This window comes from Eriocheir sinensis, chromosome 5 (assembly GCF_024679095.1).
Source record: "Eriocheir sinensis breed Jianghai 21 chromosome 5, ASM2467909v1, whole genome shotgun sequence".
NCBI classification, from domain to species: domain Eukaryota; kingdom Metazoa; phylum Arthropoda; class Malacostraca; order Decapoda; family Varunidae; genus Eriocheir; species Eriocheir sinensis.
This window is the reverse complement of record NC_066513.1, coordinates 1,595,187-1,608,180: the sequence shown is the minus strand read 5'-3', so window position 1 is coordinate 1,608,180 and position 12,994 is coordinate 1,595,187. Positions and strand designations below refer to the sequence as shown.

Here is a 12,994-nt window from a genome sequence, read left to right as displayed (position 1 = left end):
GATGTGGTGAGGTTAAGTAAGGCTGGTCGGCTGGTCGATGGAGGACGTTGGGATATGTTAAGTAATGCAAGAAGACTACGTAGTAATAACTGATGATGATGATGGTAGTTAAGTAAGGCTGGTCGGCTGGTCGGAGGGCAGGGCAAGGGCGAGAAAGGGCAGGAAGAAGCCAATTTAGACTCAGGATTCAGCGCACGGGACACATTTTCATAACAAAGCCCGGGGCGACGTGGGGCCCCTAAGTCCAGTGAACGGCCAGACGGCGAGACACTCTTTGGGAGACCTGAGTGTGCCGGGAATGATTACGTGTGTGAGGAGGGGGAGCGGGGTTGTGAGAGTGTGGGGGCTTGTGTAAGGGTTGGGAGAAGTATGTGTGTGGGGGGGGAGTCGGTGTGTGTATTTTGTGGGTGTGTGCATATAAGGGTGTATGTTGGAGGGGTTGTCGGAGGTTGGTAGAGGTGTTAAGAGGGACAGACAGGCAGACGGAGACAGATAGACACACAGACAAACAAGCAGACACGAAGAAGCAGACAGACAAACAGACAGACATAAAATCAGAAACGCAGCAAAACAAAGAGATACAAAGACACAGCCCAAAAAAGTACAGACAGGAAATTCTACTGGCTCTGAAGACATATATCGGGGCAAGGAAGAGACGCAGTGAGGCGGCGGAGAAATATTACAGAAGATGCTCCGGAGGCAACTTGATCCCCGGCCTCTGAAACATTCACGAAGGACGGAGGCGAGGCGGTCACACTCCCTCCTTCCTTTCTTCTTCCCTTCCCTCCTTCCTTTAGTCACTCCTGTACTTTATTTTCTCTCTTCAGTCATCCCTCCTCTCCTTTCTTCCTTCTCCTGTCATTTCCTGTTCTCCTTCTCTCCTTCCTTCCTTCAGCTATTCCTCAACAACTTTTTTTTCTTCATTCCTTCTTCAGTCACTTTATTCTCTTTCCTTCCTTCCCTCAGTCACTCCTGTACTTTATTTTCTCTCTTTTTCCCTCCAGTTATTGCCTACTCTTCTTCTATCCCTTCTTTCTTCTTTCCGTCCTTCCTCCTTCCTTCCTTCTTTTCTCCATAGCTCCACGCCTGCTTCCTTCTTTCAGCCATTCCTCGACTTCTTTCTTTTTCTTTCCTTCTCAGTTCCTGCTCTCCTTCCTTCCTTCCTTCCTTCTTTCTTTCAATCATTCCTCAACTACTTTCTTTTCTTTCTTTGTCACTTTCTGCTCTCCTTCCTTATTTTCTCTCTTCTTTCCTTCCTTCCTTCCTTCATGTCTACTTCCTTCCTTCTTCCACCTATTCATCTACTTTATTCATCTCTTCCTTTAGTCTTCTTTTCCTCCTTCCTTCTATATTATTTTCCTTCCTTCCTTCCCTCCCTCCCTTCCTTCATACCGCGATGCCTACTTCCTTCCTCCGGCCATATTTTTTACTTTTTTTTCTCCCTTCCTTTATTTGTCCCTTCCCTTCCTTTTTCCTTCTTTAATCACTTCCTGCTCTCCTTCCATCCTTCTCTCCTTCACACCTCCATGCCTACTTTTTTCTCCAGCAATTCCTTCACTTCTTTCTCCCTTCTTTCAGTTATTCGATCTTCTTTTTTCCTTTTTCTTGAAGTCACATTCTGCCCTCCTTCAATTCTTCCTTTATGTCTACTTTCTTCCTCCAACTCCTCCTCCACTTCTTTCTTTCTCCCTTCCTTCACTTATCCCTTCTCTCCCCTCTCCCTTTTTTCCTCATTTCCCGCCCTACTGACCTCCTTCCTTCTCTCCCTACCTCCATCACAACCCTAATTCCTTCCCTCAGCCATTCCTCAACTTTAATTTACTTTTTCCCTCTTCCTCGATCATCAATTTTCTCTCTCTTCTTCCTTCTTTAGTTCATTTTCTGCTCTCCTTTCCTCCCTTTTTTTCCCCTCTCCCTTCCTGCATTTCTTCGTGTACTTTCGTCTTCTCTTCTCTCTTCTCTTCTCTTCTCTTCTCTCTCTCTCTCTCTCTCTCTCTCTCTCTCTCTCTCTCTCTCTCTCTCTCTCTCTCTCTCTCTCTCTCTCTCTCTCTCCTACTTCTTTCTCCAGCTTTTCGTTCTCCTTTCCTTCCACTCTATTCTCCATTCCTCCAATTATTCCATTTTTTCTCGTCCTCCGATCCATTCCTCTCTTCCTTCCTTCCTTCCTTTTTTTTCTCTCTCCCCCTACCTCCTTCATATATATTTTCTTCTTTCCCTCCCTCCTTTCTCCAGTTATCTTAATATTAACTCCTCTTCCTCCTTCCCATATTTTTTTCCTTTCTCCATACCTCCAATAGTTTCCTCTTTTTATTAGTTCTAGTTCGCTTATTTATTTTTTCTTCTTCCTCTCATTTTTTCTCTCCTTCCATTCTTTCTCCTGTCAGTCTCTCTCTCTCTCTCTTCCTTACTCTCTTCCATTAGTTTTGGGAGGGATTTTTTTCTCTCCTCCAGACAGGCTTCTCTTTTTTCTCTACTCTTCTGTTCTTAGTCTTTCTGAGATTATCTTTCTTCCCCTCTTCCATCTGTTTTCCTCATTCTCTTTCCTCTATTCATTCGTTTCCTCATACTCATTCGCAAAATCATTCTTCTGTCCATATATTTCCTCTTACCTATTTCCTTCTGGAGTCTTTCTATTGTACGTCTATATTTCCTTCTCTCTTTCGATTAACCATTATTTCTTCCCTTATGTGTGGTATTTGTTTCTTTCCTCTCTCCCTCATTCAGCTGTTCTCCCTTTTTCCTACTTGTTCTTTCTTCACACACTCCAGCTCTTCTTTTTATCTTTCCATTGCCACTCCTTACATTTATTTATTTCCTCTCTTCCTACCTTCAGTTGTTTCTTACCTTATCCTACTTCTTCATTCTTCACATACTCCAGCTATCCTTTCTATCCTATCTTTTCCCAGCCACTCCTTCCATTCTATTCCATTTTTCTCTTTCCTCTCTCCTTCCTTCTTCAGCTGTTTCTCGCTTTTTTCTTACAGTTGTTCTTTCTTTACGTACTCCTATTATCCTTTCTGTCTTTTCCCAGCCACTCCTTCCATTCCCTTCCATTTCTTTCTTCCATCACTCTCACATTCAGCTTCTTCCATCCCTCTCTCTCTCCATTCTTAATCCCTCCCCTCACCTGCAGCTCTCCACACACACGCAGGTAATCACGGACAGACAACGACTCCCTTCACGGCCAGAATAAACCCGAAATTACGTCTTTCAGCCCCCTTCGACTCACTTAAGGCTTTGTCCTCCTCGAGTCTCCGGTCCCTGCGGCCTCTACCCTCCTGGAGACGCGGAGAGCAGCCTGTGTTGGTCTGTCTGGCCGCTCTCCGCCTTGCTCTCTCCTTTCATCTACTACTCCGTGTTGTGTTTAGACTCTTGATGGTTGTGTTATTTATCGCCTGAGGGTGTTCGCGTCTCCCTGCCAGCTGTTGAGGGGATTAACGCTTCAGAATAGAGAGAAGGAATGAGAAGGAAGAGAGAGATAGAGACAGATAGATAAGTTAACAGTAAAGAGTAAAGAGAAAGAAATGTTAAGTGTTTGCGTCTTCTTGCCAGCTGTTGAGGGGGATTAACGCTTCAGAATAGAGAGAGATAGAAAAAAAGGAGAGGAACAGAGATAAAGAGAGACGAGTTAACGCAGCAAAGTAAAGCGAAAGAAATATACTAGATGGTTGTGTTACTTGTGTTATTTATTGCCTAAGGGTGTTGCGTCTCCTTCCCAGCTGTTGAGGGGACTTAACGCTTCAGAATAGAGGAGAAAAGAAAAAGGAGAGAGAGAGAGAGAGAGAGAGAGAGAGAGAGATTTACATAGATTTTTACATAGAAAGTCAGACCACACAGACCCCATGGTCCAGACTAGGTGGTCTGTCCTTAAACCTAAGTGATTTTACATTAATCAGGTGGCTCCAAAACGTTGCTTTTCTACTCTAGTTAATATTAAGTTCAAGGAAGTGACGGTCGACCTTGTTTTTAAAGGTGTCAATCGTGTTACACTGGACCACTGATGGTGGGAGCTTATTCCATTCTCGCACTGCAACGTTGGTGAAGAAAAATTTGGTGCAGTCTGAATTTACTTGTCTACATTTGAGTTTTGTGCCATTGTTCCTCGTTCGCAAAGTGTCATCGATCATAAACAATTTTGTTCTGTCTACATTCGTGAAACCATTAAGTATTTTAAAACATTCGATCAGTTTTCCTCGGAGGCGACGTTTCTCAAGAGAGAACATGTTAAGGGTGGAAAGTCTTTCTTCGTAGGATTTGTTGCGCAAGGAAGGGATAATTTTTGTTGCTCGACGCTGAACACCTTCTAGTTTAGCAATGTCCTTTGCATGGTGGGGAGACCAAAACTGTACCGCATATTCCAAGTGGAGTCTGACTAAACTATTGTAGAGCGGAAGTATTACATCTTTATTCTTGAATAAAAAGTTTATTTTAATGAAGCCCAACATTCTGTTCGCTTTATTTGCTGCATCGATGCATTGATGTGAGAATTTGAGGTTTGACGCGATTTTAATCCCCAGGTCCTTAACGCATTGAACGCTTGTGAGTTTAACGCCACGCATTTCGTAATCGAACTTCTTATTTTTTGTTCCAACTTGAAGGACCTGGCACTTGTCTACGTTAAAGGGTATCTCCCATTTATCCGACCAAGCTGAAATTTTGTGCAAATCCTCTTGGAGGCTTTGCCTGTCTTCGTCAGTGAGAATCGAGTTACCAATCTTTGTGTCGTCTGCAAATTTACTAATGCGATTATTGAGTCCAACATCCACGTCGTTGATGTAAATAATGAAGAGCATTGGGCCAAGAGCCGAGCCCTGAGGGACGCCACTAGTGACCGGCGCCCACTCTGAGTTAAATCCGTCAATCACAACTCTTTGTTGTCTGTTGCTCAACCAATTCGCGATCCATTGGTATACTTGACCGTCAATGCCTATTTGCTTTAATTTATAAAGTAATTTATGATGTGGGACTTTATCAAACGCTTTCTGGAAATCAAAATAGACTACGTCCACTGATTTGGTTACGTCATAAATTGAGAAGAGATCGTTATAAAAGGTCAGTAGGTTTGACAGGCAGGATCTTTTGTTACGGAAGCCATGTTGTGAATCCCCATTATGCTCTCGAGTAGCTCACCTACAATTGAAGTTAGACTAATGGGTCGGTAGTTACCTGGTATTTTTTTGTCTCCTTTCTTAAAAATCGGTGTCATGTTAGCCTTTTTCCTATCCGAAGGGACGATGCCTTGTCACAAGGACATATTGAATACGGTAGTGAGGGAGGAGAGTATTTCGCTCTTTGTTTCTTTAAGCAGTAAAGGATATACTTTGTCGGGTCCGGGACTTTTATTTGTTTTAAGTGAATGGAGAGCCTTAAGGACTTCATCGGTTGTTATTTCAAAATTAGGCAATGCATGCTCGAGATTTACAATAGTACTGGTGTTGGTGGTAGCGAGAGGAAGACTGTTAGTATTAAACACCGAGGAAAAGTAATTGTTTAAGAGGTTTGCAATGTGAGAGAGAGAGAGAGAGAGAGAGAGAGAGAGAGAGAGAGAGAGAGAGAGAGAGAGAGAGAGAGAGAGAGAGAGAGAGAGAGAGAGAGACCCATCCTCACGCCATCGCCATCACCAACACCTGTGCGGAGATAACCCCCCACACACACACACACACACTCCTGTACCTCACGCCTCCCCCTCCCTCCCCTGGCCGTGACCTATAAACCACTCCCGCCTTTTATCGCATCGTTCTTTAGCGGCTGTAAGTGGCGGTACACACACACACACACACACACACCATTGATCCTTCCCTGAGCAGCTTTTGACACGGTGGAAATTTACGACACACACACACACACTTACACACACTTGCACACACACACACACACACACACACACACACACACACACACACTTGCACACACTTGCACACACACACACACACCTGCGGACGTAACTCAAGGTCTGTTACGTATCGCTGTTAACTCTGACACACTTCTGCGGTTGTGTATTTTCAGAGCACTTTATTAAGGTTGTAAATGCCGATGAACACATATGATGATGATTGTAACTGACGCTCACACTGACTTGACTCTCACATTTGTAACTTTAACATAATCGTAGTTTTTGCGTTGACCAGTCCCGAACCCGCATGATTAACCGTATCGGCACCTCGGATCGCCTGTTTGAAAAGACTCGTAAAAGCTGGTGGAATTTTTATGGACTGTTTTGTGATGCTGGTGATAATTTTACACGGGTTCTGCACCATGAACATGAAAAAACATCTATACACACCTGGTTACTCTTCTCTGTGGCCTTGGGGAAGAGTCGCAATGGGAGCTCGATACGTTTATGAATATACACTTTGGCTGACTCGTTCCCTTTCTCTATTCACCTTCTCTCTTTACGTGACGCATTTCTGACTTGAGGGATGGTTACGAGCGAATACCATTGCCTGTCTCTCCCTCCCTGTTTCTCGTTATTCCCTGAGTATTCATCAAACTTGGGGGAGTAAGTAGCGGGCTTTTTTTTTTTTAATTAGTGTTTTCTTTTTTTTTAAGCCCTTGGTCTGTCTCCTTTGCGGTAAAAAAAATCACTCATCTATTTTTCACCTCAATCATCTATTCATCTTCATCATCATCCTCTCTCTTAAGACCCGTTACGCCTTCTATGCACCACACTCTAGCACTCTTTGTTAGCCTTCCACCATCTTTTTCCTTGGACCAAGCTATCTTAAAAAAATTCCTACGTATACTTTTCAACATATTCCTAATCACAATACACTGCCTCTTAAGATATTCCAACGTATACTCTTCAACATATTCCTAGTCACAATACACTGCCTCTTAAGATATTCCAACGTATACTCTTCAACATATTCCTAGTCACAATACACTGCGTCTTAAGATATTCCAACGTATACTCTTCAACATATTCCTAGTCACATTACACTGCCTCTTAAGATATTCCAACGTATACTCTTCAACATATTCCTAGTCACAATACACTGCCTCTTAAGATATTCCAACGTATACTCTTCAACATATTCCTAATCACAATACACTGCGTCTTAAGATATTCCAACGTATACTCTTCAACATATTCCTAATCACAATACACTGCCTCTTAAGATATTCCAACGTATACTCTTCAACATATTCCTAGTCACATTACACTGCCTCTTAAGATATTCCAACGTATACTCTTCAACATATTCCTAGTCACATTACACTGCCTCTTAAGATATTCCAACGTATACTCTTCAACATATTCTTAGTCACATTACGCTGCCTCTTAAGATATTCCAACGTATACTCTTCAACATATTCCTAGTCACATTACACTGCCTCAATCCATCCATATTTGCCTTATAAACACGATTCCAAACTATATCAGGCATGCAAGCCACACATCAGTCACTTTGCATCCATGGCACCTCTTCCATATTCCCACCCTCATTACTCATTTCGCCTTCTCTTATACACTCGTTCACAAGCAAGAGGCAATCACCATTCCATCATCAGCTAAGCACAATATATGACACAACACACGTCAGAGTCTCCGTGTATGCCCCTCACCTTTCCCACACTCTCCATTCACTCTTATTCTAACACAAACTCACGCATTTGCCTCCACATGCAGCCACAATTGGGAGTCACAGTCATTCTCTTCACCTCTCCCACACTCTCCATTCACTCTTCACACTGACCAAATGTAGCCATGATCGTCAGTCACCTTTCTAACACTCTCCATTCACGCACTCGTTCGCCTTCTCGCTCAGCAAAATCGCCAGTCACCTCTTCAAAACTCCAGTCACTCTCCTTCATCCACACACAATCGTTCGCCCCCACGTGCAGCCACAGTTAGAAGGAAATCACCGTAACATTCCGCCCGGCCGATGCAGTCACGCCAGGCCATCACGCCTCGCCCCCTTTGACCCAGCGCGCCTTACATAAATATTCCGCCGCTCTCTCCCGCTATAAAACAATTCCACGCCCAGCGGCTTGTATGCTGTCTGCTTTTCTCTCCTGCGGGGCCTCGAAGTGCCGTTATTTTCCATCGCGTGCAATAAAATCGTTACCACACTATGAATATTCGAGTAACCGACATCACGCATTTGTCTCTGCCGCTGGGAATAAAATGTGTGAAATATTAAAGGTAGAGTTTCTTTCCACGTCATTGCGATGGCACGGAGGCTTAACATTTTTTTTTAAGCATCATTCTATTTTCCCGTGTACTTTACGACCTCTCTTTGCACCAGGAATGAGTGAGGACCTTTACTTTATCTTTAGCAATATGAGTGAGGACCTTTTCTTTATCTTTTGCACCAGGAATGAGTGAGGACCTTTTCTTTATCTTTTGCACCAGGAATGAGTGAGGACCTTTTCTTTATCTTTTGCACCAGGAATGAGTGAGGACCTTTTCTTTATCTTTTGCAATAGGATTGAGTGAGGACCTTTTCTTTATATTTTGCAGTAGGAATGAGTGATGACCTTTTCTTCATCGTTTGCAATAGGAATGAGTGAGGACCTTTTCTTTATCTTTTGCAATAGGATTGAGTGAGGACCCTTTCTTTAATTTTGCAGTAGGAATGAGTGATGATCTTTTCTTCATCTTTTGCAATAGGAATGAGTGAGGACCTTTTCTTTATCTTTTGCAATAGGATTGAGTGAGGAACTTTTCTTTATATTTTGCAGTAGGAATGAGTGATGACCTTTTCTTCATCTTTTCCAATAGGAATGAGTGAGGACCTTTTCTTCATCTTTTCCAATAGGAATGAGTGATGACCTTTTCTTTATCATTTGAACCAGGAATGTGTGAGGACCTTTTCTTTATCTTTGCACCAGGAATAGGTGAGGACCTTTTCTTTATCATTTGCAATAGGGATGAGTGAGGACCTTTTCTTTATCTTTAGCAATAGGAATGAGTGAGGACCTTTTCTTTATCTTTTGCACCAGGAATGAGTGAGGACCTTTTCTTTATCATTTGCAATAGGGATGAGTGAGGACCTTTTCTTTATCTTTTGCACCAGGAATGAGTGAGGACCTTTTCTTTATCTTTTGCAATAGGAATGAGTGAGGACCTTTTCTTTATCATTTGCAATAGGGATGAGTGAGGACCTTTTCTTTATCTTTTGCACCAGGAATGAGTGAGGACCTTTTCTTTATCATTTGCAATAGGAATGAGTGAGGACCTTTTCTTTATCTTTTGCAATAGGAATGAGTGAGGACCTTTTCTTTATCTTTTGCACCAGGAATGAGTGAGGACCTTTTCTTTATCATTTGCAATAGGGATGAGTGAGGACCTTTTCTTTATCTTTTGCACCAGGAATGAGTGAGGACCTTTTCTTTATCATTTGCAATAGGAATGAGTGAGGACCTTTTCTTTATCTTTTGCAATAGGAATGAGTGAGGACCTTTTCTTTATCATTTGCAATAGGAATGAGTGAGGACCTTTTCTTTATCTTTTGCAATAGGAATGAGTGAGGACCTTTTCTTTATCTTTTGCAATAGGAATGAGTGAGGACCTTTTCTTTATCATTTGCACCAGGAATGAGTGAGGACCTTTTCTTTATCATTTGCACCAGGAATGAGTGAGGACCTTTTCTTTATCTTTTGCAATAGGAATGAGTGAGGACCTTTTCTTTATCTTTTGCACCAGGAATGAGTGAGGACCTTTTCTTTATCTTTTGCAATAGGAATGAGTGAGGACCTTTTCTTTATCTTTTGCAATAGGAATGAGTGAGGACCTTTTCTTTATCTTTTGCACCAGGAATGAGTGAGGACCTTTTCTTTATCTTTTGCAATAGGATTGAGTGAGGACCTTTTCTTTATCTTTTGTAATAGGAATGAGTGAGGACCTTTTCTTTATCTTTTGTAATAGGAATGAGTGAGGACCTTTTCTTTATCTTTTGCACCAGGAATGAGTGAGGACCTTTTCTTTATCTTTTGCAATAGGATTGAGTGAGGACCTTTTCTTTATCTTTTGTAATAGGAATGAGTGAGGACCTTTTCTTTATCTTTTGTAATAGGAATGAGTGAGGACCTTTTCTTTATCTTTGCACAGGGAATGAGTGAGTCCCTTTAATTAATGTTTGCACCAGGAATGAGTGATGACCTTTTCTTTATCTTTTGCACCAGGAATGAGTGAGGACCTTTACTGTGTCTCTGTATGTTCTCTCCCACCACAGGCTCCAAGGACTAACGGTACGGAGATAAACACCGCCGCCACGCACAGCTACAGTGTATGCTCCCAACTTTACCTTTTAGGAATGAGTGTACACCTTTACTTTCTCTTTAATGACTGACAGCACGACCGCTCCTTCAGTCCCTGTGGGCAAGGCGATTACTTAGCATGAAAGTTAAGAGCTTGTAGATTGTTATCCTCTCACTGGTTTCTCTTTGAGTGTGCGTGTGTGTGTGTGTGTGTGTGTGTGTGTGTGTGTGTGTGTGTGTGTGTGTGTGTGTGTGTGTGTGTGTGTGTGTGTGTGTGTGTGTGTGTGTGTGTGTGTGTGTGTGTGTGTCAGTCATTCAGTTTATGCATAACATAAATTCCCTAGACAGTTTAAGTTTCCTGTCATAACTCTTAAAGCCAGTCCCTCAATACATGTGTTTATAATATCAATGCACTTGTTTCCTTCTCGGAGTATACTGGAGACAGGAAGCATCAACCCAAACATGCCCGTCTTGTCTCAGTTACTGTTATACGTTTACATACATCTCGCAGCGCCCTCTCACGGAAAGTAATGGACACAGCTCTATCGATTACTGACGTCTCACTTTAAATAGATACCTCCATAAATATGCGTATCAACATCACACTTGCTTCCCTCAAACTAGTGCATGAACTGGATTAGCACTGATATGAGATGGTGTGTGAATAATTTTTTCCTTAAATTGATGATAAAGGAGAAGACGAAAGACAGACTAAGATGCAAAAACTGTGAGGATATTTTAGTTCACGAAATCCTTCCTCCTGCAAGACCTTAAGACTAAGGAAGGAGGAAATACAGTAGCAAGAAATGTGATCCTAGGTGGGTCATTTTTTTTTTTTTTCCTTTTTAACGATAAATGAGAGGGCAAAAGACAGAACAATGCTGAGAAATTTGATAACGTTAGTTCGCTAGATCCTCCCTTCTGCAAGAGCTCAATACCAAGGGAAGAGGAAACACAGTACCAAGAAGTGAGAAAATGTGTGGATCAGGTTTGTTTTTTTCTTCTTTTACGGCAAAGGAGATGAAAAAAGACAAGAGGAAGACGCCAAGAAATACGATTACACTTAGTTCGCGAAATCCTCCCTTCTGCAAGAGCTTAAGCCCAAGTAAGAAGGAAACAGTGTCAAGGAGGCTGTTCCAGAGTGAGTAGTTTCCCTTAGCAGCTGCACCTCACGACATTCTGAGCACCACAACGGCCCCGCGAGGCAATGTCCCTTCCATTCAGCCTCAGCGGGGGCCTGCAGGAGGTGCCGAGGACGTTGAATGGTGCAATTAAGCATCAATCTCCCGCGACTAGTATAATTAAAGTGTTATAATTGGGCGAGACACGCTAAGCCGCATCTCTAATGAAGCAGGCCGCGGCAGCAGGTGGCCCGGACGCCTAAACACACACACTGCAACATTCCGCGGTGATGTAACAAGGGAAGGACGGCCCATCACGGTGCTGCCCCTTGTTAGTGTGTGTTTCTCGGCCTCACCTGCGGCACATAACACCTCCATTGCTTCTTACTCCACCACCCTCACGCTTCTGCACTCACGCACACATACACTTACATGCACGCACACACAGACAAACAGAAAACATACAAAGAGACAGAGTGATAGGTACACAGACTGGTACAAACACACACACACACACACACACACACACACACACACACACACACACACACACACACACACACACACACTCTCTCTCTCTCTCTCTCTCTCTCTCTCACACACACACACACACACACACAGAAAAAAAATCTGAAACACTAGAAGAATTAAAGTCATATATTTCTCAACATTCTGTACAATATTTTCACCAACAATACTTATTTTTTGCACCTGTCACTAGTAGTATTACCTGTGCGTGCGTGTGTGCGTTCCACTCTACATGTTCAGCTGTGTCTCTCCGCCGCATGCACAGTTAACACCTGAGTCACTGTTAGTTTGTCATTTTCCTGAAACACAGAAAACTCTATAAAACTCGTATCTTCTTTTTGGTGTTCTTGTTATCTGATCTCGCCGTCACTTCCTGGGTAACAGTCTAGTCTTTCATTATTTCCATTTGCAGTCTTTTTTTTCCACACTAGTCCATCAGCATTTTTTATTTCAGACAGTTAATTGAAGTGGTGTTTGTTTGTTTGTTTGTTTTTTGTTCTCTTTTTGTTTCCCACACGGTTAATGGAAATGGTGTTTGGTTTTCTGCTTTTCCCGCTCTAGTTCTCTTCATCGTTCGTTTCCTGTGAATGCGTTTTCTCTTGCGTAAAACAGGAAAACTTCTTCATTTCAGAAGCTCACTTCTCTCTTAGTTTCCCTTCTTCCTCCTCGGCTGCTGGTCACTTCCAAAACAAACATAAGGGAGAGTCTGCCCTCGTGCCGTTTCAAGAGGCTGTTTCTCCTTCGTATTCTCACCGTTTTCCGCTTTCTTTCTTCGGTTTTCCATTTTGATTCTTAAAATATACACGGAAAAAGTCTTATATTCTCGCACTTCCAGGCAGCTGTTTTCGTTCTCAGTCGCTTTGAACTCTTTCCTATCAACACAAAACTCCCTCCTCGCGGCCCTTCTGTGCCCCGTCGACGCCTCACCGCCTCGTCCACCTGCTGACTGTTAGGTGTCAAGGCGCTCAGCTGCCCAGATCACCAGGTGTCTCGACGCAGCTATTTCGCAACTCCTTCACGCCACCCACGCACGCGATGAATCATTTACGGCTTCACAAAATTTCCATTTGGTTCAGAACTTTTTTGTCTTGACTTTCATAACACCAAACTTCACTTCCAATCAACAATTATTCATACCCTCA

At 42.7% G+C, this 12,994-nt stretch overlaps 1 protein-coding gene across 1 annotated transcript in view; it reads right to left on the bottom strand.

The window, feature by feature from the left end:
• Positions 1 to 12,994, bottom strand: part of LOC126983354 (octopamine receptor beta-2R-like) — a 47,048-nt gene that overhangs the window by 21,359 nt on the left and 12,695 nt on the right. Inside the window, exon 2 of the mRNA XM_050836082.1 lies at positions 12,055 to 12,151. The gene's annotated coding sequence lies outside the window, so the exon portion shown is untranslated. The remainder of the gene's footprint in view (positions 1 to 12,054; positions 12,152 to 12,994) is intronic.